Raw genomic sequence first — 24592 nt, forward strand, 5'->3', positions numbered from 1 at the left:
GCTGCTTTTTCCGCAAAGCCCCCTACCCTTATTAGAACCCAGCAAAAGTACCTGAGGATGGGAGCTGCGAAGGGAAACAAACGGGACACACTGGGCACCTGAGAAGCTCCCCTCGACACTTGCAAGCAGCCTGTTCTTCTGGGGGAACATACTCGTTTCCTCCCCGGGCGTGCCTGCAGTGAGTAAAAGCTGGGCCTTCCTAGGGTTTCGCAAACAGCTCCGAGGCTACAAGAATCCAGGTTTCCAAAGGGGAAAAGACTGCTTTTCGAAGCAGGGCCACCTATCCTAGTTCATAGCAAACATGAGTCCCTGCAGTAGTGGAGCTGCCGAGGGAGAGCATGGCGAAACCCTGGGAACTTCGCTAAGTACCTTTTACTGTGACGGCTTCGTAGTGCGGCAAGATTCCTGAAGGAGGGCTGGCCTGAGCGAGGCCTAGTTGGCTCTAAATCTTCCGGGGCCTAGCAGGGTAAAGGAGGAATTGTGCTCTTTGCTTAGCTTGGACCTCACATCGACGTCCTGCTAAACCAACGCGCCAGTTGGTGTGAGCTCCTGGATGGAAGGTTGAGCAGAGTGTTTTTCTGAGTGCAGGTAAGGCCCTTGTCCTCACTGAGTCCACGTTACCCAGCACATGAGACCGGCTCTGACTGTCTTCGTGAGCTGGGACAAGCTGCAGCAACCTAGGTTTCCAAAGGAAGAGAGAGAGCAGTGTGCCGCCTTGGGCTGTGCATGAAGAAGTTGTCCGAAGAACCTACACTGCTGCTTGTTGCTCAGCAGGCAGAGAGGAGACGTGGGGGGAATCCGTGTGGTAGCATGGGAAACGGTGCGATGGCCAGAGTGCTTGGAGTCCTGAAAGCTATCCTCGCGTTCCATTGAAGCACAACAACGGTGGAGACCTCATGGAAACCGAGGCACGCAGAGCTTGCCCGGTGGAAACTTAGGCGCTACCCTGAGGCTCAGGGTGGCCTTGCGCTTTCCCAGGATGAAAGAGTACTGCGGGCTTAACTCTCTTCCAGCGTGGCAGGAACACGGTTTCTCGGGGGAAAGTGCTCATTTACTACGCAAGTGTACCTGCGGAGGCTAGAAGCTGGGCAACATCAAGGTTTGGCAAGCAGCCCCTGAGACACTAGAAACCAAACTTCCAAAGGGAAAAGGCTGCTTTTTCCGAAAGCCCCCTACCCTTATTAAAACCCAGCAAAAGTACCTGAGGATGGGAGCTGCGAAGGGAAACAAACCGGACACACTGGGCACCTGAGAAGCTCCCCTCGACACTTGCAAGCAGCCTGTTTCTCTGGGGGAACATACTCGTTTCTTCCCCGGGCGTGCCTGCAGTAAGTCAAAGCTGGGCCTTCCTAGGGTTTCGCAAACAGCTCCGAGGCTACAAGAATCCAGATTTCCAGAGGGGAAAAGACTGCTTTTCGAAGCAGGGCCACCTATCCTAGTTCACAGCAAACATGAGTCCCTGCAGTAGTGGAGCTGCCGAGGGAGAGCATGGCGAAAATCTGAGAACTTCGATAAGTACCTTTTACTGTGTAGGCTTCGAAGTGTGGCAAGATCCCTGAAGGAGGGCTGCCCTGAGCGAGGCCTAGTTGGCTCTACCTCTTCCGGGGCCTAGCAGGGTAAAGGAGGAATTGTGCTCTTTGCTCAGCTTGGACCTCACATCGACGTCCTGCTTAAGCAAAGAGCCACTCGGTGTGAGCTCCTGGATGGAAGGCTGAGCAGAGTGTTTTTCTGAGTGCAGGTAGGGCCCTTGTCCTCACTGAGACCACGTTACCCAGCACATGAGACCGTCTCTGACTGTCTTCGTGAGCTGGGACAAGCTGCGGCAACCTAGGTTTCCAAAGGAAGAGAGAGAGCAGTGTGCCGCCTTGGGCTTTGCATGCAAGAAGTGTTTCGAAGGGCCTACACTGCTGCTTGTTGCTCAGCAGGCAGAGAGGAGACGTGGGGGGGATCCGTGTGGTAGCATGGGAAACGGTGCGGAGGACAGTGTGCTTGGAGTCCTGAAAGCTATCCTCGAGTTCCATTGAAGCACAACAACGGTGGAGACCTCATGGAAAACAGGGGACGCAGAGCTTGCCTGGTGGAAACTTAGGCGCTACCCTGAGGCTCAGGGTGGCCTTGCACTTTCCCAGGAGGAACGAGGTCTGCGGGCTTAACTCTCCTCCAGCGTGGCAGGAACCCGGTTTCTCGGGGGAAAGTGCTCGTTTGCTACGCAGGCGTACCTGCGGAGGCTAGAACCTGGGCAACTTCAAGGTTTGGCAAGCAGCCCCTGAGACACTAGAATCCAAGCTTCCAAAGGGAAAAGGCTGCTCTTGTCCGCAGAGCCACCTACACTTCTTCGCACCCAACCTAAGGACCTGCAGGATGGGAGCTGCGAAGGGAAACAAACGGGACACACTGGGCACCTGAGAAGCTCCCCTCGACACTTGCAAGCAGCCTGTTTCTCTGGGGAACATACTCGTTTCCTCCCCGGGCGTGCCTGCAGTGAGTTAAAGCTGGGCCTTCCTAGGGTATCGCAAACACCTCCGGGGCTACAACAATCCAGGTTTCCAAAGGGGAAAAGACTGCTTTTCGAAGCAGGGCCACCTATCCTAGTTCACAGCAAACATGAGTCCCTGCAGTAGTGGAGCTGCCGAGGGAGAGCATGGCGAAAATCTGAGAACTTCGATAAGTACCTTTTACTGTGTAGGCTTCGAAGTGTGGCAAGATCCCTGAAGGAGGGCTGCCCTGAGCGAGGCCTATTTGGCTCTACCTCTTCCGGGGCCTAGCAGGGTAAAGGAGGAATTGTGCTCTTTGCTTAGCTTGGACCTCACATCGACGTCCTGCTAAACCAACGCGCCAGTTGGTGTGAGCTCCTGGATGGAAGGTTGAGCAGAGTGTTTTTCTGAGTGCAGGTAAGGCCCTTGTCCTCACTGAGTCCACGTTACCCAGCACATGAGACTGGCTGTGACTGTCTTCGTGAGCTGGGACAAGCTGCAGCAACCTAGGTTTCCAAAGGAAGAGAGAGAGCAGTGTGCCCCCTTGGGCTGTGCATGAAGAAGTGTTCCGAAGAACCTACACTGCTGCTTGTTGCTCAGCAGGCAGAGAGGAGACGTGGGGGGAATCCGTGTGGTAGCATGGGAAACGGTGCGATGGCCAGAGTGCTTGGAGTCCTGAAAGCTATCCTCGCGTTCCATTGAAGCACAACAACGGTGGAGACCTCATGGAAACCGAGGCACGCAGAGCTTGCCCGGTGGAAACTTAGGCGCTACCCTGAGGCTCAGGGTGGCCTTGCGCTTTCCCAGGATGAAAGAGTACTGCGGGCTTAACTCTCTTCCAGCGTGGCAGGAACACGGTTTCTCGGGGGAAAGTGCTCGTTTACTACGCAAGTGTACCTGCGGAGGCTAGAAGCTGGGCAACATCAAGGTTTGGCAAGCAGCCCCTGAGACACTAGAAACCAAACTTCCAAAGGGAAAAGGCTGCTTTTTCCGAAAGCCCCCTACCCTTATTAAAACCCAGCAAAAGTACCTGAGGATGGGAGCTGCGAAGGGAAACAAACCGGACACACTGGGCACCTGAGAAGCTCCCCTCGACACTTGCAAGCAGCCTGTTTCTCTGGGGGAACATACTCGTTTCTTCCCCGGGCGTGCCTGCAGTAAGTCAAAGCTGGGCCTTCCTAGGGTTTCGCAAACAGCTCCGAGGCTACAAGAATCCAGATTTCCAGAGGGGAAAAGACTGCTTTTCGAAGCAGGGCCACCTATCCTAGTTCACAGCAAACATGAGTCCCTGCAGTAGTGGAGCTGCCGAGGGAGAGCATGGCGAAAATCTGAGAACTTCGATAAGTACCTTTTACTGTGTAGGCTTCGAAGTGTGGCAAGATCCCTGAAGGAGGGCTGACCTGAGCGAGGCCTATTTGGCTCTACCTCTTCCGGGGCCTAGCAGGGTAAAGGAGGAATTGTGCTCTTTGCTCAGCTTGGACCTCACATCGACGTCCTGCTTAAGCAAAGAGCCACTCGGTGTGAGCTCCTGGATGGAAGGCTGAGCAGAGTGTTTTTCTGAGTGCAGGTAGGGCCCTTGTCCTCACTGAGACCACGTTACCCAGCACATGAGACCGACTCTGACTGTCTTCGTGAGCTGGGACAAGCTGCGGCAACCTAGGTTTCCAAAGGAAGAGAGAGAGCAGTGTGCCGCCTTGGGCTTTGCATGCAAGAAGTGTTTCGAAGGGCCTACACTGCTGCTTGTTGCTCAGCAGGCAGAGAGGAGACGTGGGGGGGATCCGTGTGGTAGCATGGGAAACGGTGCGGAGGACAGTGTGCTTGGAGTCCTGAAAGCTATCCTCGCGTTCCATTGAAGCACAACAACGGTGGAGACCTCATGGAAAACAGGGGACGCAGAGCTTGCCTGGTGGAAACTTAGGCGCTACCCTGAGGCTCAGGGTGGCCTTGCACTTTCCCAGGAGGAACGAGGTCTGCGGGCTTAACTCTCCTCCAGCGTGGCAGGAACCCGGTTTCTCGGGGGAAAGTGCTCGTTTGCTACGCAGGCGTACCTGCGGAGGCTAGAACCTGGGCAACTTCAAGGTTTGGCAAGCAGCCCCTGAGACACTAGAATCCAAGCTTCCAAAGGGAAAAGGCTGCTCTTGTCCGCAGAGCCACCTACACTTCTTCGCACCCAACCTAAGGACCTGCAGGATGGGAGCTGCGAAGGGAAACAAACGGGACACACTGGGCACCTGAGAAGCTCCCCTCGACACTTGCAAGCAGCCTGTTTCTCTGGCTGAACATACTCGTTTCTTCCCCGGGCGTGCCTGCAGTAAGTCAAAGCTGGGCCTTCCTAGGGTTTCGCAAACAGCTCCGAGGCTACAAGAATCCAGATTTCCAGAGGGGAAAAGACTGCTTTTCGAAGCAGGGCCACCTATCCTAGTTCACAGCAAACATGAGTCCCTGCAGTAGTGGAGCTGCCGAGGGAGAGCATGGCGAAAATCTGAGAACTTCGATAAGTACCTTTTACTGTGTAGGCTTCGAAGTGTGGCAAGATCCCTGAAGGAGGGCTGCCCTGAGCGAGGCCTAGTTGGCTCTACCTCTTCCGGGGCCTAGCAGGGTAAAGGAGGAATTGTGCTCTTTGCTCAGCTTGGACCTCACATCGACGTCCTGCTTAAGCAAAGAGCTACTCGGTGTGAGCTCCTGGATGGAAGGCTGAGCAGAGAGTTTTTCTGAGTGCAGGTAGGGCCCTTGTCCTCACTGAGTCCACGTTACCCAGCACATGAGACCGTCTCTGACTGTCTTCGTGAGTTGGGACAAGCTGCGGCAATCTAGGTTTCCAAAGGAAGAGAGAGAGCAGTGTGCCCCCTTGGGCTGTGCATGAAGAAGTGTTCCGAAGAACCTACACGGCTGCTTTTTGCTCAGCAGGCAGAGAGGAGACGTGGGGGGAATCCGTGTGGTAGCATGGGAAACGGTGCGATGGCCAGAGTGCTTGGAGTCCTGAAAGCTATCCTCGCGTTCCATTGAAGCACAACAACGGTGGAGACCTCATGGAAACCGAGGCACGCAGAGCTTGCCCGGTGGAAACTTAGGCACTACCCTGAGGCTCAGGGTGGCCTTGCGCTTTCCCAGGATGAAAGAGTACTGCGGGCTTAACTCTCTTCCAGCGTGGCAGGAACACCGTTTCTCGGGGGAAAGTGCTCGTTTACTACGCAAGTGTACCTGCGGAGGCTAGAACCTGGGCAACATCAAGGTTTGGCAAGCAGCCCCTGAGACACTAGAATCCAAACTTCCAAAGGGAAAAGGCTGCTTTTTCTGCAAAGCCCCCTACCCTTATTAGAACCCAGCAAAAGTACCTGAGGATGGGAGCTGTGAAGGGAAACAAACGGGACACACTGGGCACCTGAGAAGCTCCCCTCGACACTTGCAAGCAGCCTGTTCTTCTGGGGGAACATACTCGTTTCCTCCCCGGGCGTGCCTGCAGTGAGTAAAAGCTGGGCCTTCCTAGGGTTTCGCAAACAGCTCCGAGGCTACAAGAATCCAGGTTTCCAAAGGGGAAAAGACTGCTTTTCGAAGCAGGGCCACCTATCCTAGTTCATAGCAAACATGAGTCCCTGCAGTAGTGGAGCTGCCGAGGGAGAGCATGGCGAAACCCTGGGAACTTCGCTAAGTACCTTTTACTGTGACGGCTTCGTAGTGTGGCAAGATTCCTGAAGGAGGGCTGGCCTGAGCGAGGCCTAGTTGGCTCTACCCCTTCCGGGACCTAGCAGGGTAAAGGAGGAATTGTGCTCTTTGCTCAGCTTGGACCTCAAATCGAGGTCCTACTAAACCAACGCGCCAGTCGGTGTGAACTCCTGGATGGAAGGCTGAGCAGAGTGTTTTTCTGAGTGCAGGTAGGGCCCTTGTCCTCACTGAGACCACGTTACCCAGCACATGAGACCGACTCTGACTGTCTTCGTGAGCTGGGACAAGCTGCGGCAACCTAGGTTTCCAAAGGAAGAGAGAGAGCAGTGTGCCGCCTTGGGCTTTGCATGCAAGAAGTGTTTCGAAGGGCCTACACTGCTGCTTGTTGCTCAGCAGGCAGAGAGGAGACGTGGGGGGGATCCGTGTGGTAGCATGGGAAACGGTGCGGAGGACAGTGTGCTTGGAGTCCTGAAAGCTATCCTCGAGTTCCATTGAAGCACAACAACGGTGGAGACCTCATGGAAAACAGGGGACGCAGAGCTTGCCTGGTGGAAACTTAGGCGCTACCCTGAGGCTCAGGGTGGCCTTGCACTTTCCCAGGAGGAACGAGGTCTGCGGGCTTAACTCTCCTCCAGCGTGGCAGGAGCCCGGTTTCTCGGGGGAAAGTGCTCGTTTGCTATGCAGGCGTACCTGCGGAGGCTAGAACCTGGGCAACTTCAAGGTTTGGCAAGCAGCCCCTGAGACACTAGAATCCAAGCTTCCAAAGGGAAAAGGCTGCTCTTGTCCGCAGAGCCACCTACACTTCTTCGCACCCAACCTAAGGACCTGCAGGATGGGAGCTGCGAAGGGAAACAAACGGGACACACTGGGCACCTGAGAAGCTCCCCTCGACACTTGCAAGCAGCCTGTTTCTCTGGGGAACATACTCGTTTCCTCCCCGGGCGTGCCTGCAGTGAGTTAAAGCTGGGCCTTCCTAGGGTATCGCAAACACCTCCGGGGCTACAACAATCCAGGTTTCCAAAGGGGAAAAGACTGCTTTTCGAAGCAGGGCCACCTATCCTAGTTCACAGCAAACATGAGTCCCTGCAGTAGTGGAGCTGCCGAGGGAGAGCATGGCGAAAATCTGAGAACTTCGATAAGTACCTTTTACTGTGTAGGCTTCGAAGTGTGGCAAGATCCCTGAAGGAGGGCTGCCCTGAGCGAGGCCTATTTGGCTCTACCTCTTCCGGGGCCTAGCAGGGTAAAGGAGGAATTGTGCTCTTTGCTCAGCTTGGACCTCACATCGACGTCCTGCTTAAGCAAAGAGCTACTCGGTGTGAGCTCCTGGATGGAAGGCTGAGCAGAGAGTTTTTCTGAGTGCAGGTAGGGCCCTTGTCCTCACTGAGTCCACGTTACCCAGCACATGAGACCGTCTCTGACTGTCTTCGTGAGTTGGGACAAGCTGCGGCAACCTAGGTTTCCAAAGGAAGAGAGAGAGCAGTGTGCCCCCTTGGGCTGTGCATGAAGAAGTGTTCCGAAGAACCTACACGGCTGCTTTTTGCTCAGCAGGCAGAGAGGAGACGTGGGGGGAATCCGTGTGGTAGCATGGGAAACGGTGCGATGGCCAGAGTGCTTGGAGTCCTGAAAGCTATCCTCGCGTTCCATTGAAGCACAACAACGGTGGAGACCTCATGGAAACCGAGGCACGCAGAGCTTGCCCGGTGGAAACTTAGGCACTACCCTGAGGCTCAGGGTGGCCTTGCGCTTTCCCAGGATGAAAGAGTACTGCGGGCTTAACTCTCTTCCAGCGTGGCAGGAACACCGTTTCTCGGGGGAAAGTGCTCGTTTACTACGCAAGTGTACCTGCGGAGGCTAGAACCTGGGCAACATCAAGGTTTGGCAAGCAGCCCCTGAGACACTAGAATCCAAACTTCCAAAGGGAAAAGGCTGCTTTTTCCGCAAAGCCCCCTACCCTTATTAGAACCCAGCAAAAGTACCTGAGGATGGGAGCTGCGAAGGGAAACAAACGGGACACACTGGGCACCTGAGAAGCTCCCCTCGACACTTGCAAGCAGCCTGTTCTTCTGGGGGAACATACTCGTTTCCTCCCCGGGCGTGCCTGCAGTGAGTAAAAGCTGGGCCTTCCTAGGGTTTCGCAAACAGCTCCGAGGCTACAAGAATCCAGGTTTCCAAAGGGGAAAAGACTGCTTTTCGAAGCAGGGCCACCTATCCTAGTTCATAGCAAACATGAGTCCCTGCAGTAGTGGAGCTGCCGAGGGAGAGCATGGCGAAACCCTGGGAACTTCGCTAAGTACCTTTTACTGTGACGGCTTCGTAGTGCGGCAAGATTCCTGAAGGAGGGCTGGCCTGAGCGAGGCCTAGTTGGCTCTAAATCTTCCGGGGCCTAGCAGGGTAAAGGAGGAATTGTGCTCTTTGCTTAGCTTGGACCTCACATCGACGTCCTGCTAAACCAACGCGCCAGTTGGTGTGAGCTCCTGGATGGAAGGTTGAGCAGAGTGTTTTTCTGAGTGCAGGTAAGGCCCTTGTCCTCACTGAGTCCACGTTACCCAGCACATGAGACCGGCTCTGACTGTCTTCGTGAGCTGGGACAAGCTGCAGCAACCTAGGTTTCCAAAGGAAGAGAGAGAGCAGTGTGCCGCCTTGGGCTGTGCATGAAGAAGTTGTCCGAAGAACCTACACTGCTGCTTGTTGCTCAGCAGGCAGAGAGGAGACGTGGGGGGAATCCGTGTGGTAGCATGGGAAACGGTGCGATGGCCAGAGTGCTTGGAGTCCTGAAAGCTATCCTCGCGTTCCATTGAAGCACAACAACGGTGGAGACCTCATGGAAACCGAGGCACGCAGAGCTTGCCCGGTGGAAACTTAGGCGCTACCCTGAGGCTCAGGGTGGCCTTGCGCTTTCCCAGGATGAAAGAGTACTGCGGGCTTAACTCTCTTCCAGCGTGGCAGGAACACGGTTTCTCGGGGGAAAGTGCTCATTTACTACGCAAGTGTACCTGCGGAGGCTAGAAGCTGGGCAACATCAAGGTTTGGCAAGCAGCCCCTGAGACACTAGAAACCAAACTTCCAAAGGGAAAAGGCTGCTTTTTCCGAAAGCCCCCTACCCTTATTAAAACCCAGCAAAAGTACCTGAGGATGGGAGCTGCGAAGGGAAACAAACCGGACACACTGGGCACCTGAGAAGCTCCCCTCGACACTTGCAAGCAGCCTGTTTCTCTGGGGGAACATACTCGTTTCTTCCCCGGGCGTGCCTGCAGTAAGTCAAAGCTGGGCCTTCCTAGGGTTTCGCAAACAGCTCCGAGGCTACAAGAATCCAGATTTCCAGAGGGGAAAAGACTGCTTTTCGAAGCAGGGCCACCTATCCTAGTTCACAGCAAACATGAGTCCCTGCAGTAGTGGAGCTGCCGAGGGAGAGCATGGCGAAAATCTGAGAACTTCGATAAGTACCTTTTACTGTGTAGGCTTCGAAGTGTGGCAAGATCCCTGAAGGAGGGCTGCCCTGAGCGAGGCCTAGTTGGCTCTACCTCTTCCGGGGCCTAGCAGGGTAAAGGAGGAATTGTGCTCTTTGCTCAGCTTGGACCTCACATCGACGTCCTGCTTAAGCGAAGAGCCACTCGGTGTGAGCTCCTGGATGGAAGGCTGAGCAGAGTGTTTTTCTGAGTGCAGGTAGGGCCCTTGTCCTCACTGAGACCACGTTACCCAGCACATGAGACCGTCTCTGACTGTCTTCGTGAGCTGGGACAAGCTGCGGCAACCTAGGTTTCCAAAGGAAGAGAGAGAGCAGTGTGCCGCCTTGGGCTTTGCATGCAAGAAGTGTTTCGAAGGGCCTACACTGCTGCTTGTTGCTCAGCAGGCAGAGAGGAGACGTGGGGGGGATCCGTGTGGTAGCATGGGAAACGGTGCGGAGGACAGTGTGCTTGGAGTCCTGAAAGCTATCCTCGAGTTCCATTGAAGCACAACAACGGTGGAGACCTCATGGAAAACAGGGGACGCAGAGCTTGCCTGGTGGAAACTTAGGCGCTACCCTGAGGCTCAGGGTGGCCTTGCACTTTCCCAGGAGGAACGAGGTCTGCGGGCTTAACTCTCCTCCAGCGTGGCAGGAACCCGGTTTCTCGGGGGAAAGTGCTCGTTTGCTACGCAGGCGTACCTGCGGAGGCTAGAACCTGGGCAACTTCAAGGTTTGGCAAGCAGCCCCTGAGACACTAGAATCCAAGCTTCCAAAGGGAAAAGGCTGCTCTTGTCCGCAGAGCCACCTACACTTCTTCGCACCCAACCTAAGGACCTGCAGGATGGGAGCTGCGAAGGGAAACAAACGGGACACACTGGGCACCTGAGAAGCTCCCCTCGACACTTGCAAGCAGCCTGTTTCTCTGGGGAACATACTCGTTTCCTCCCCGGGCGTGCCTGCAGTGAGTTAAAGCTGGGCCTTCCTAGGGTATCGCAAACACCTCCGGGGCTACAACAATCCAGGTTTCCAAAGGGGAAAAGACTGCTTTTCGAAGCAGGGCCACCTATCCTAGTTCACAGCAAACATGAGTCCCTGCAGTAGTGGAGCTGCCGAGGGAGAGCATGGCGAAAATCTGAGAACTTCGATAAGTACCTTTTACTGTGTAGGCTTCGAAGTGTGGCAAGATCCCTGAAGGAGGGCTGCCCTGAGCGAGGCCTATTTGGCTCTACCTCTTCCGGGGCCTAGCAGGGTAAAGGAGGAATTGTGCTCTTTGCTTAGCTTGGACCTCACATCGACGTCCTGCTAAACCAACGCGCCAGTTGGTGTGAGCTCCTGGATGGAAGGTTGAGCAGAGTGTTTTTCTGAGTGCAGGTAAGGCCCTTGTCCTCACTGAGTCCACGTTACCCAGCACATGAGACTGGCTGTGACTGTCTTCGTGAGCTGGGACAAGCTGCAGCAACCTAGGTTTCCAAAGGAAGAGAGAGAGCAGTGTGCCCCCTTGGGCTGTGCATGAAGAAGTGTTCCGAAGAACCTACACTGCTGCTTGTTGCTCAGCAGGCAGAGAGGAGACGTGGGGGGAATCCGTGTGGTAGCATGGGAAACGGTGCGATGGCCAGAGTGCTTGGAGTCCTGAAAGCTATCCTCGCGTTCCATTGAAGCACAACAACGGTGGAGACCTCATGGAAACCGAGGCACGCAGAGCTTGCCCGGTGGAAACTTAGGCGCTACCCTGAGGCTCAGGGTGGCCTTGCGCTTTCCCAGGATGAAAGAGTACTGCGGGCTTAACTCTCTTCCAGCGTGGCAGGAACACGGTTTCTCGGGGGAAAGTGCTCGTTTACTACGCAAGTGTACCTGCGGAGGCTAGAAGCTGGGCAACATCAAGGTTTGGCAAGCAGCCCCTGAGACACTAGAAACCAAACTTCCAAAGGGAAAAGGCTGCTTTTTCCGAAAGCCCCCTACCCTTATTAAAACCCAGCAAAAGTACCTGAGGATGGGAGCTGCGAAGGGAAACAAACGGGACACACTGGGCACCTGAGAAGCTCCCCTCGACACTTGCAAGCAGCCTGTTTCTCTGGGGGAACATACTCGTTTCTTCCCCGGGCGTGCCTGCAGTAAGTCAAAGCTGGGCCTTCCTAGGGTTTCGCAAACAGCTCCGAGGCTACAAGAATCCAGATTTCCAGAGGGGAAAAGACTGCTTTTCGAAGCAGGGCCACCTATCCTAGTTCACAGCAAACATGAGTCCCTGCAGTAGTGGAGCTGCCGAGGGAGAGCATGGCGAAAATCTGAGAACTTCGATAAGTACCTTTTACTGTGTAGGCTTCGAAGTGTGGCAAGATCCCTGAAGGAGGGCTGCCCTGAGCGAGGCCTATTTGGCTCTACCTCTTCCGGGGCCTAGCAGGGTAAAGGAGGAATTGTGCTCTTTGCTCAGCTTGGACCTCACATCGACGTCCTGCTTAAGCAAAGAGCCACTCGGTGTGAGCTCCTGGATGGAAGGCTGAGCAGAGTGTTTTTCTGAGTGCAGGTAGGGCCCTTGTCCTCACTGAGACCACGTTACCCAGCACATGAGACCGACTCTGACTGTCTTCGTGAGCTGGGACAAGCTGCGGCAACCTAGGTTTCCAAAGGAAGAGAGAGAGCAGTGTGCCGCCTTGGGCTTTGCATGCAAGAAGTGTTTCGAAGGGCCTACACTGCTGCTTGTTGCTCAGCAGGCAGAGAGGAGACGTGGGGGGGATCCGTGTGGTAGCATGGGAAACGGTGCGGAGGACAGTGTGCTTGGAGTCCTGAAAGCTATCCTCGCGTTCCATTGAAGCACAACAACGGTGGAGACCTCATGGAAAACAGGGGACGCAGAGCTTGCCTGGTGGAAACTTAGGCGCTACCCTGAGGCTCAGGGTGGCCTTGCACTTTCCCAGGAGGAACGAGGTCTGCGGGCTTAACTCTCCTCCAGCGTGGCAGGAACCCGGTTTCTCGGGGGAAAGTGCTCGTTTGCTACGCAGGCGTACCTGCGGAGGCTAGAACCTGGGCAACTTCAAGGTTTGGCAAGCAGCCCCTGAGACACTAGAATCCAAGCTTCCAAAGGGAAAAGGCTGCTCTTGTCCGCAGAGCCACCTACACTTCTTCGCACCCAACCTAAGGACCTGCAGGATGGGAGCTGCGAAGGGAAACAAACGGGACACACTGGGCACCTGAGAAGCTCCCCTCGACACTTGCAAGCAGCCTGTTTCTCTGGCTGAACATACTCGTTTCTTCCCCGGGCGTGCCTGCAGTAAGTCAAAGCTGGGCCTTCCTAGGGTTTCGCAAACAGCTCCGAGGCTACAAGAATCCAGATTTCCAGAGGGGAAAAGACTGCTTTTCGAAGCAGGGCCACCTATCCTAGTTCACAGCAAACATGAGTCCCTGCAGTAGTGGAGCTGCCGAGGGAGAGCATGGCGAAAATCTGAGAACTTCGATAAGTACCTTTTACTGTGTAGGCTTCGAAGTGTGGCAAGATCCCTGAAGGAGGGCTGCCCTGAGCGAGGCCTAGTTGGCTCTACCTCTTCCGGGGCCTAGCAGGGTAAAGGAGGAATTGTGCTCTTTGCTCAGCTTGGACCTCACATCGACGTCCTGCTTAAGCAAAGAGCTACTCGGTGTGAGCTCCTGGATGGAAGGCTGAGCAGAGAGTTTTTCTGAGTGCAGGTAGGGCCCTTGTCCTCACTGAGTCCACGTTACCCAGCACATGAGACCGTCTCTGACTGTCTTCGTGAGTTGGGACAAGCTGCGGCAACCTAGGTTTCCAAAGGAAGAGAGAGAGCAGTGTGCCCCCTTGGGCTGTGCATGAAGAAGTGTTCCGAAGAACCTACACGGCTGCTTTTTGCTCAGCAGGCAGAGAGGAGACGTGGGGGGAATCCGTGTGGTAGCATGGGAAACGGTGCGATGGCCAGAGTGCTTGGAGTCCTGAAAGCTATCCTCGCGTTCCATTGAAGCACAACAACGGTGGAGACCTCATGGAAACCGAGGCACGCAGAGCTTGCCCGGTGGAAACTTAGGCACTACCCTGAGGCTCAGGGTGGCCTTGCGCTTTCCCAGGATGAAAGAGTACTGCGGGCTTAACTCTCTTCCAGCGTGGCAGGAACACCGTTTCTCGGGGGAAAGTGCTCGTTTACTACGCAAGTGTACCTGCGGAGGGTAGAACCTGGGCAACATCAAGGTTTGGCAAGCAGCCCCTGAGACACTAGAATCCAAACTTCCAAAGGGAAAAGGCTGCTTTTTCCGCAAAGCCCCCTACCCTTATTAGAACCCAGCAAAAGTACCTGAGGATGGGAGCTGTGAAGGGAAACAAACGGGACACACTGGGCACCTGAGAAGCTCCCCTCGACACTTGCAAGCAGCCTGTTCTTCTGGGGGAACATACTCGTTTCCTCCCCGGGCGTGCCTGCAGTGAGTAAAAGCTGGGCCTTCCTAGGGTTTCGCAAACAGCTCCGAGGCTACAAGAATCCAGGTTTCCAAAGGGGAAAAGACTGCTTTTCGAAGCAGGGCCACCTATCCTAGTTCATAGCAAACATGAGTCCCTGCAGTAGTGGAGCTGCCGAGGGAGAGCATGGCGAAACCCTGGGAACTTCGCTAAGTACCTTTTACTGTGACGGCTTCGTAGTGTGGCAAGATTCCTGAAGGAGGGCTGGCCTGAGCGAGGCCTAGTTGGCTCTACCCCTTCCGGGACCTAGCAGGGTAAAGGAGGAATTGTGCTCTTTGCTCAGCTTGGACCTCAAATCGAGGTCCTACTAAACCAACGCGCCAGTCGGTGTGAACTCCTGGATGGAAGGCTGAGCAGAGTGTTTTTCTGAGTGCAGGTAGGGCCCTTGTCCTCACTGAGACCACGTTACCCAGCACATGAGACCGACTCTGACTGTCTTCGTGAGCTGGGACAAGCTGCGGCAACCTAGGTTTCCAAAGGAAGAGAGAGAGCAGTGTGCCGCCTTGGGCTTTGCATGCAAGAAGTGTTTCGAAGGGCCTACACTGCTGCTTGTTGCTCAGCAGGCAGAGAGGAGACGTGGGGGGGATCCGTGTGGTAGCATGGGAAACGGTGCGGAGGACAGTGTGCTTGGAGTCCTGAAAGCTATCCTCGAGTTCCATTGAAGCACAACAACGGTGGAGACCTCATGGAAAACAGGGGACGCAGAGCTTGCCTGGTGGAAACTTAGGCGCTACCCTGAGGCTCAGGGTGGCCTTGCACTTTCCCAGGAGGAACGAGGTCTGCGGGCTTAACTCTCCTCCAGCGTGGCAGGAGCCCGGTTTCTCGGGGGAAAGTGCTCGTTTGCTATGCAGGCGTACCTGCGGAGGCTAGAACCTGGGCAACTTCAAGGTTTGGCAAGCAGCCCCTGAGACACTAGAATCCAAGCTTCCAAAGGGAAAAGGCTGCTCTTGTCCGCAGAGCCACCTACACTTCTTCGCACCCAACCTAAGGACCTGCAGGATGGGAGCTGCGAAGGGAAACAAACGGGACACACTGGGCACCTGAGAAGCTCCCCTCGACACTTGCAAGCAGCCTGTTTCTCTGGGGAACATACTCGTTTCCTCCCCGGGCGTGCCTGCAGTGAGTTAAAGCTGGGCCTTCCTAGGGTATCACAAACACCTCCGGGGCTACAACAATCCAGGTTTCCAAAGGGGAAAAGACTGCTTTTCGAAGCAGGGCCACCTATCCTAGTTCACAGCAAACATGAGTCCCTGCAGTAGTGGAGCTGCCGAGGGAGAGCATGGCGAAAATCTGAGAACTTCGATAAGTACCTTTTACTGTGTAGGCTTCGAAGTGTGGCAAGATCCCTGAAGGAGGGCTGCCCTGAGCGAGGCCTATTTGGCTCTACCTCTTCCGGGGCCTAGCAGGGTAAAGGAGGAATTGTGCTCTTTGCTCAGCTTGGACCTCACATCGACGTCCTGCTTAAGCAAAGAGCTACTCGGTGTGAGCTCCTGGATGGAAGGCTGAGCAGAGAGTTTTTCTGAGTGCAGGTAGGGCCCTTGTCCTCACTGAGTCCACGTTACCCAGCACATGAGACCGTCTCTGACTGTCTTCGTGAGTTGGGACAAGCTGCGGCAACCTAGGTTTCCAAAGGAAGAGAGAGAGCAGTGTGCCCCCTTGGGCTGTGCATGAAGAAGTGTTCCGAAGAACCTACACGGCTGCTTTTTGCTCAGCAGGCAGAGAGGAGACGTGGGGGGAATCCGTGTGGTAGCATGGGAAACGGTGCGATGGCCAGAGTGCTTGGAGTCCTGAAAGCTATCCTCGCGTTCCATTGAAGCACAACAACGGTGGAGACCTCATGGAAACCGAGGCACGCAGAGCTTGCCCGGTGGAAACTTAGGCACTACCCTGAGGCTCAGGGTGGCCTTGCGCTTTCCCAGGATGAAAGAGTACTGCGGGCTTAACTCTCTTCCAGCGTGGCAGGAACACCGTTTCTCGGGGGAAAGTGCTCGTTTACTACGCAAGTGTACCTGCGGAGGCTAGAACCTGGGCAACATCAAGGTTTGGCAAGCAGCCCCTGAGACACTAGAATCCAAACTTCCAAAGGGAAAAGGCTGCTTTTTCCGCAAAGCCCCCTACCCTTATTAGAACCCAGCAAAAGTACCTGAGGATGGGAGCTGCGAAGGGAAACAAACGGGACACACTGGGCACCTGAGAAGCTCCCCTCGACACTTGCAAGCAGCCTGTTCTTCTGGGGGAACATACTCGTTTCCTCCCCGGGCGTGCCTGCAGTGAGTAAAAGCTGGGCCTTCCTAGGGTTTCGCAAACAGCTCCGAGGCTACAAGAATCCAGGTTTCCAAAGGGGAAAAGACTGCTTTTCGAAGCAGGGCCACCTATCCTAGTTCATAGCAAACATGAGTCCCTGCAGTAGTGGAGCTGCCGAGGGAGAGCATGGCGAAACCCTGGGAACTTCGCTAAGTACCTTTTACTGTGACGGCTTCGTAGTGCGGCAAGATTCCTGAAGGAGGGCTGGCCTGAGCGAGGCCTAGTTGGCTCTAAATCTTCCGGGGCCTAGCAGGGTAAAGGAGGAATTGTGCTCTTTGCTTAGCTTGGACCTCACATCGACGTCCTGCTAAACCAACGCGCCAGTTGGTGTGAGCTCCTGGATGGAAGGTTGAGCAGAGTGTTTTTCTGAGTGCAGGTAAGGCCCTTGTCCTCACTGAGTCCACGTTACCCAGCACATGAGACCGGCTCTGACTGTCTTCGTGAGCTGGGACAAGCTGCAGCAACCTAGGTTTCCAAAGGAAGAGAGAGAGCAGTGTGCCGCCTTGGGCTGTGCATGAAGAAGTTGTCCGAAGAACCTACACTGCTGCTTGTTGCTCAGCAGGCAGAGAGGAGACGTGGGGGGAATCCGTGTGGTAGCATGGGAAACGGTGCGATGGCCAGAGTGCTTGGAGTCCTGAAAGCTATCCTCGCGTTCCATTGAAGCACAACAACGGTGGAGACCTCATGGAAACCGAGGCACGCAGAGCTTGCCCGGTGGAAACTTAGGCGCTACCCTGAGGCTCAGGGTGGCCTTGCGCTTTCCCAGGATGAAAGAGTACTGCGGGCTTAACTCTCTTCCAGCGTGGCAGGAACACGGTTTCTCGGGGGAAAGTGCTCATTTACTACGCAAGTGTACCTGCGGAGGCTAGAAGCTGGGCAACATCAAGGTTTGGCAAGCAGCCCCTGAGACACTAGAAACCAAACTTCCAAAGGGAAAAGGCTGCTTTTTCCGAAAGCCCCCTACCCTTATTAAAACACAGCAAAAGTACCTGAGGATGGGAGCTGCGAAGGGAAACAAACCGGACACACTGGGCACCTGAGAAGCTCCCCTCGACACTTGCAAGCAGCCTGTTTCTCTGGGGGAACATACTCGTTTCTTCCCCGGGCGTGCCTGCAGTAAGTCAAAGCTGGGCCTTCCTAGGGTTTCGCAAACAGCTCCGAGGCTACAAGAATCCAGATTTCCAGAGGGGAAAAGACTGCTTTTCGAAGCAGGGCCACCTATCCTAGTTCACAGCAAACATGAGTCCCTGCAGTAGTGGAGCTGCCGAGGGAGAGCATGGCGAAAATCTGAGAACTTCGATAAGTACCTTTTACTGTGTAGGCTTCGAAGTGTGGCAAGATCCCTGAAGGAGGGCTGCCCTGAGCGAGGCCTAGTTGGCTCTACCTCTTCCGGGGCCTAGCAGGGTAAAGGAGGAATTGTGCTCTTTGCTCAGCTTGGACCTCACATCGACGTCCTGCTTAAGCAAAGAGCCACTCGGTGTGAGCTCCTGGATGGAAGGCTGAGCAGAGTGTTTTTCTGAGTGCAGGTAGGGCCCTTGTCCTCACTGAGACCACGTTACCCAGCACATGAGACCGTCTCTGACTGTCTTCGTGAGCTGGGACAAGCTGCGGCAACCTAGGTTTCCAAAGGAAGAGAGAGAGCAGTGTGCCGCCTTGGGCTTTGCATGCAAGAAGTGTTTCGAAGGGCCTACACTGCTGCTTGTTGCTCAGCAGGCAGAGAGGAGACGTGGGGGGGATCCGTGTGGTAGCATGGGAAACGGTGCGGAGGACAGTGTGCTTGGAGTCCTGAAAGCTATCCTCGAGTTCCATTGAAGCACAACAACGGTGGAGACCTCATGGAAAACAGGGGACGCAGAGCTTGCCTGGTGGAAACTTAGGCGCTACCCTGAGGCTCAGGGTGGCCTTGCACTTTCCCAGGAGGAACGAGGTCTGCGGGCTTAACTCTCCTCCAGCGTGGCAGGAACCCGGTTTCTCGGGGGAAAGTGCTCGTTTGCTACGCAGGCGTACCTGCGGAGGCTAGAACCTGGGCAACTTCAAGGTTTGGCAAGCAGCCCCTGAGACACTAGAATCCAAGCTTCCAAAGGGAAAAGGCTGCTCTTGTCCGCAGAGCCACCTACACTTCTTCGCACCCAACCTAAGGACCTGCAGGATGGGAGCTGCGAAGGGAAACAAACGGGACACACTGGGCACCTGAGAAGCTCCCCTCGACACTTGCAAGCAGCCTGTTTCTCTGGGGAACATACTCGTTTCCTCCCCGGGCGTGCCTGCAGTGAGTTAAAGCTGGGCCTTCCTAGGGTATCGCAAACACCTCCGGGGCTACAACAATCCAGGTTTCCAAAGGGGAAAAGACTGCTTTTCGAAGCAGGGCCACCTATCCTAGTTCACAGCAAACATGAGTCCCTGCAGTAGTGGAGCTGCCGAGGGAGAGCATGGCGAAAATCTGAGAACTTCGATAAGTACCTTTTACTGTGTAGGCTTCGAAGTGTGGCAAGATCCCTGAAGGAGGGCTGCCCTGAGCGAGGCCTATTTGGCTCTACCTCTTCCGGGGCCTAGCAGGGTAAAGGAGGAATTGTGCTCTTTGCTTAGCTTGGACCTCACATCGACGTCCTGCTAAACCAACGCGCCAGTTGGTGTGAGCTCCTGGATGGAAGGTTGAGCAGAGTGTTTTTCTGAGTGCAGGTAAGGCCCTTGTCCTCACTGAGTCCACGTTACCCAGCACATGAGACTGGCTGTGACTGTCTTCGTGAGCTGGGACAAGCTGCAGCAACCTAGGTTTCCAAAGGAAGAGAGAGAGCAGTGTGCCCCCTTGGGCTGTGCATGAAGAAGTGTTCCGAAGAACCTACACTGCTGCTTGTTGCTCAGCAGGCAGAGAGGAGACGTGGGGGGAATCCGTGTGGTAGCATGGGAAACGGTGCGATGGCCAGAGTGCTTGGAGTCCTGAAAGCTATCCTCGCGTTCCATTGAAGCACAACAACGGTGGAGACCTCATGGAAACCGAGGCACGCAGAGCTTGCCCGGTGGAAACTTAGGCGCTACCCTGAGGCTCAGGGTGGCCTTGCGCTTTCCCAGGATGAAAGAGTACTGCGGGCTTAACTCTCTTCCAGCGTGGCAGGAACACGGTTTCTCGGGGGAAAGTGCTCGTTTACTACGCAAGTGTACCTGCGGAGGCTAGAAGCTGGGCAACATCAAGGTTTGGCAAGCAGCCCCTGAGACACTAGAAACCAAACTTCCAAAGGGAAAAGGCTGCTTTTTCCGAAAGCCCCCTACCCTTATTAAAACCCAGCAAAAGTACCTGAGGATGGGAGCTGCGAAGGGAAACAAACGGGACACACTGGGCACCTGAGAAGCTCCCCTCGACACTTGCAAGCAGCCTGTTTCTCTGGGGGAACATACTCGTTTCTTCCCCGGGCGTGCCTGCAGTAAGTCAAAGCTGGGCCTTCCTAGGGTTTCGCAAACAGCTCCGAGGCTACAAGAATCCAGATTTCCAGAGGGGAAAAGACTGCTTTTCGAAGCAGGGCCACCTATCCTAGTTCACAGCAAACATGAGTCCCTGCAGTAGTGGAGCTGCCGAGGGAGAGCATGGCGAAAATCTGAGAACTTCGATAAGTACCTTTTACTGTGTAGGCTTCGAAGTGTGGCAAGATCCCTGAAGGAGGGCTGCCCTGAGCGAGGCCTATTTGGCTCTACCTCTTCCGGGGCCTAGCAGGGTAAAGGAGGAATTGTGCTCTTTGCTCAGCTTGGACCTCACATCGACGTCCTGCTTAAGCAAAGAGCCACTCGGTGTGAGCTCCTGGATGGAAGGCTGAGCAGAGTGTTTTTCTGAGTGCAGGTAGGGCCCTTGTCCTCACTGAGACCACGTTACCCAGCACATGAGACCGACTCTGACTGTCTTCGTGAGCTGGGACAAGCTGCGGCAACCTAGGTTTCCAAAGGAAGAGAGAGAGCAGTGTGCCGCCTTGGGCTTTGCATGCAAGAAGTGTTTCGAAGGGCCTACACTGCTGCTTGTTGCTCAGCAGGCAGAGAGGAGACGTGGGGGGGATCCGTGTGGTAGCATGGGAAACGGTGCGGAGGACAGTGTGCTTGGAGTCCTGAAAGCTATCCTCGCGTTCCATTGAAGCACAACAACGGTGGAGACCTCATGGAAAACAGGGGACGCAGAGCTTGCCTGGTGGAAACTTAGGCGCTACCCTGAGGCTCAGGGTGGCCTTGCACTTTCCCAGGAGGAACGAGGTCTGCGGGCTTAACTCTCCTCCAGCGTGGCAGGAACCCGGTTTCTCGGGGGAAAGTGCTCGTTTGCTACGCAGGCGTACCTGCGGAGGCTAGAACCTGGGCAACTTCAAGGTTTGGCAAGCAGCCCCTGAGACACTAGAATCCAAGCTTCCAAAGGGAAAAGGCTGCTCTTGTCCGCAGAGCCACCTACACTTCTTCGCACCCAACCTAAGGACCTGCAGGATGGGAGCTGCGAAGGGAAACAAACGGGACACACTGGGCACCTGAGAAGCTCCCCTCGACACTTGCAAGCAGCCTGTTTCTCTGGCTGAACATACTCGTTTCTTCCCCGGGCGTGCCTGCAGTAAGTCAAAGCTGGGCCTTCCTAGGGTTTCGCAAACAGCTCCGAGGCTACAAGAATCCAGATTTCCAGAGGGGAAAAGACTGCTTTTCGAAGCAGGGCCACCTATCCTAGTTCACAGCAAACATGAGTCCCTGCAGTAGTGGAGCTGCCGAGGGAGAGCATGGCGAAAATCTGAGAACTTCGATAAGTACCTTTTACTGTGTAGGCTTCGAAGTGTGGCAAGATCCCTGAAGGAGGGCTGCCCTGAGCGAGGCCTAGTTGGCTCTACCTCTTCCGGGGCCTAGCAGGGTAAAGGAGGAATTGTGCTCTTTGCTCAGCTTGGACCTCACATCGACGTCCTGCTTAAGCAAAGAGCTACTCGGTGTGAGCTCCTGGATGGAAGGCTGAGCAGAGAGTTTTTCTGAGTGCAGGTAGGGCCCTTGTCCTCACTGAGTCCACGTTACCCAGCACATGAGACCGTCTCTGACTGTCTTCGTGAGTTGGGACAAGCTGCGGCAACCTAGGTTTCCAAAGGAAGAGAGAGAGCAGTGTGCCCCCTTGGGCTGTGCATGAAGAAGTGTTCCGAAGAACCTACACGGCTGCTTTTTGCTCAGCAGGCAGAGAGGAGACGTGGGGGGAATCCGTGTGGTAGCATGGGAAACGGTGCGATGGCCAGAGTGCTTGGAGTCCTGAAAGCTATCCTCGCGTTCCATTGAAGCACAACAACGGTGGAGACCTCATGGAAACCGAGGCACGCAGAGCTTGCCCGGTGGAAACTTAGGCACTACCCTGAGGCTCAGGGTGGCCTTGCGCTTTCCCAGGATGAAAGAGTACTGCGGGCTTAACTCTCTTCCAGCGTGGCAGGAACACCGTTTCTCGGGGGAAAGTGCTCGTTTACTACGCAAGTGTACCTGCGGAGGCTAGAACCTGGGCAACATCAAGGTTTGGCAAGCAGCCCCTGAGACACTAGAATCCAAACTTCCAAAGGGAAAAGGCTGCTTTTTCTGCAAAGCCCCCTACCCTTATTAGAACCCAGCAAAAGTACCTGAGGATGGGAGCTGTGAAGGGAAACAAACGGGACACACTGGGCACCTGAGAAGCTCCCCTCGACACTTGCAAGCAGCCTGTTCTTCTGGGGGAACATACTCGTTTCCTCCCCGGGCGTGCCTGCAGTGAGTAAAAGCTGGGCCTTCCTAGGGTTTCGCAAACAGCTCCGAGGCTACAAGAATCCAGGTTTCCAAAGGGGAAAAGACTGCTTTTCGAAGCAGGGCCACCTATCCTAGTTCATAGCAAACATGAGTCCCTGCAGTAGTGGAGCTGCCGAGGGAGAGCATGGCGAAACCCTGGGAACTTCGCTAAGTACCTTTTACTGTGACGGCTTCGTAGTGTGGCAAGATTCCTGAAGGAGGGCTGGCCTGAGCGAGGCCTAGTTGGCTCTACCCCTTCCGGGACCTAGCAGGGTAAAGGAGGAATTGTGCTCTTTGCTCAGCTTGGACCTCAAATCGAGGTCCTACTAAACCAACGCGCCAGTCGGTGTGAACTCCTGGATGGAAGGCTGAGCAGAGTGTTTTTCTGAGTGCAGGTAGGGCCCTTGTCCTCACTGAGACCACGTTACCCAGCACATGAGACCGACTCTGACTGTCTTCGTGAGCTGGGACAAGCTGCGGCAACCTAGGTTTCCAAAGGAAGAGAGAGAGCAGTGTGCCGCCTTGGGCTTTGCATGCAAGAAGTGTTTCGAAGGGCCTACACTGCTGCTTGTTGCTCAGCAGGCAGAGAGGAGACGTGGGGGGGATCCGTGTGGTAGCATGGGAAACGGTGCGGAGGACAGTGTGCTTGGAGTCCTGAAAGCTATCCTCGAGTTCCATTGAAGCACAACAACGGTGGAGACCTCATGGAAAACAGGGGACGCAGAGCTTGCCTGGTGGAAACTTAGGCGCTACCCTGAGGCTCAGGGTGGCCTTGCACTTTCCCAGGAGGAACGAGGTCTGCGGGCTTAACTCTCCTCCAGCGTGGCAGGAACCCGGTTTCTCGGGGGAAAGTGCTCGTTTGCTATGCAGGCGTACCTGCGGAGGCTAGAACCTGGGCAACTTCAAGGTTTGGCAAGCAGCCCCTGAGACACTAGAATCCAAGCTTCCAAAGGGAAAAGGCTGCTCTTGTCCGCAGAGCCACCTACACTTCTTCGCACCCAACCTAAGGACCTGCAGGATGGGAGCTGCGAAGGGAAACAAACGGGACACACTGGGCACCTGAGAAGCTCCCCTCGACACTTGCAAGCAGCCTGTTTCTCTGGGGAACATACTCGTTTCCTCCCCGGGCGTGCCTGCAGTGAGTTAAAGCTGGGCCTTCCTAGGGTATCACAAACACCTCCGGGGCTACAACAATCCAGGTTTCCAAAGGGGAAAAGACTGCTTTTCGAAGCAGGGCCACCTATCCTAGTTCACAGCAAACATGAGTCCCTGCAGTAGTGGAGCTGCCGAGGGAGAGCATGGCGAAAATCTGAGAACTTCGATAAGTACCTTTTACTGTGTAGGCTTCGAAGTGTGGCAAGATCCCTGAAGGAGGGCTGCCCTGAGCGAGGCCTATTTGGCTCTACCTCTTCCGGGGCCTAGCAGGGTAAAGGAGGAATTGTGCTCTTTGCTCAGCTTGGACCTCACATCGACGTCCTGCTTAAGCAAAGAGCTACTCGGTGTGAGCTCCTGGATGGAAGGCTGAGCAGAGAGTTTTTCTGAGTGCAGGTAGGGCCCTTGTCCTCACTGAGTCCACGTTACCCAGCACATGAGACCGTCTCTGACTGTCTTCGTGAGTTGGGACAAGCTGCGGCAACCTAGGTTTCCAAAGGAAGAGAGAGAGCAGTGTGCCCCCTTGGGCTGTGCATGAAGAAGTGTTCCGAAGAACCTACACGGCTGCTTTTTGCTCAGCAGGCAGAGAGGAGACGTGGGGGGAATCCGTGTGGTAGCATGGGAAACGGTGCGATGGCCAGAGTGCTTGGAGTCCTGAAAGCTATCCTCGCGTTCCATTGAAGCACAACAACGGTGGAGACCTCATGGAAACCGAGGCACGCAGAGCTTGCCCGGTGGAAACTTAGGCACTACCCTGAGGCTCAGGGTGGCCTTGCGCTTTCCCAGGATGAAAGAGTACTGCGGGCTTAACTCTCTTCCAGCGTGGCAGGAACACCGTTTCTCGGGGGAAAGTGCTCGTTTACTACGCAAGTGTACCTGCGGAGGCTAGAACCTGGGCAACATCAAGGTTTGGCAAGCAGCCCCTGAGACACTAGAATCCAAACTTCCAAAGGGAAAAGGCTGCTTTTTCCGCAAAGCCCCCTACCCTTATTAGAACCCAGCAAAAGTACCTGAGGATGGGAGCTGCGAAGGGAAACAAACGGGACACACTGGGCACCTGAGAAGCTCCCCTCGACACTTGCAAGCAGCCTGTTCTTCTGGGGGAACATACTCGTTTCCTCCCCGGGCGTGCCTGCAGTGAGTAAAAGCTGGGCCTTCCTAGGGTTTCGCAAACAGCTCCGAGGCTACAAGAATCCAGGTTTCCAAAGGGGAAAAGACTGCTTTTCGAAGCAGGGCCACCTATCCTAGTTCATAGCAAACATGAGTCCCTGCAGTAGTGGAGCTGCCGAGGGAGAGCATGGCGAAACCCTGGGAACTTCGCTAAGTACCTTTTACTGTGACGGCTTCGTAGTGCGGCAAGATTCC

Source organism: Balaenoptera borealis, assembly GCF_965194805.1.
Source record: "Balaenoptera borealis genome assembly, chromosome: 6".
Classification (NCBI taxonomy): Eukaryota; Metazoa; Chordata; class Mammalia; order Artiodactyla; family Balaenopteridae; genus Balaenoptera; species Balaenoptera borealis.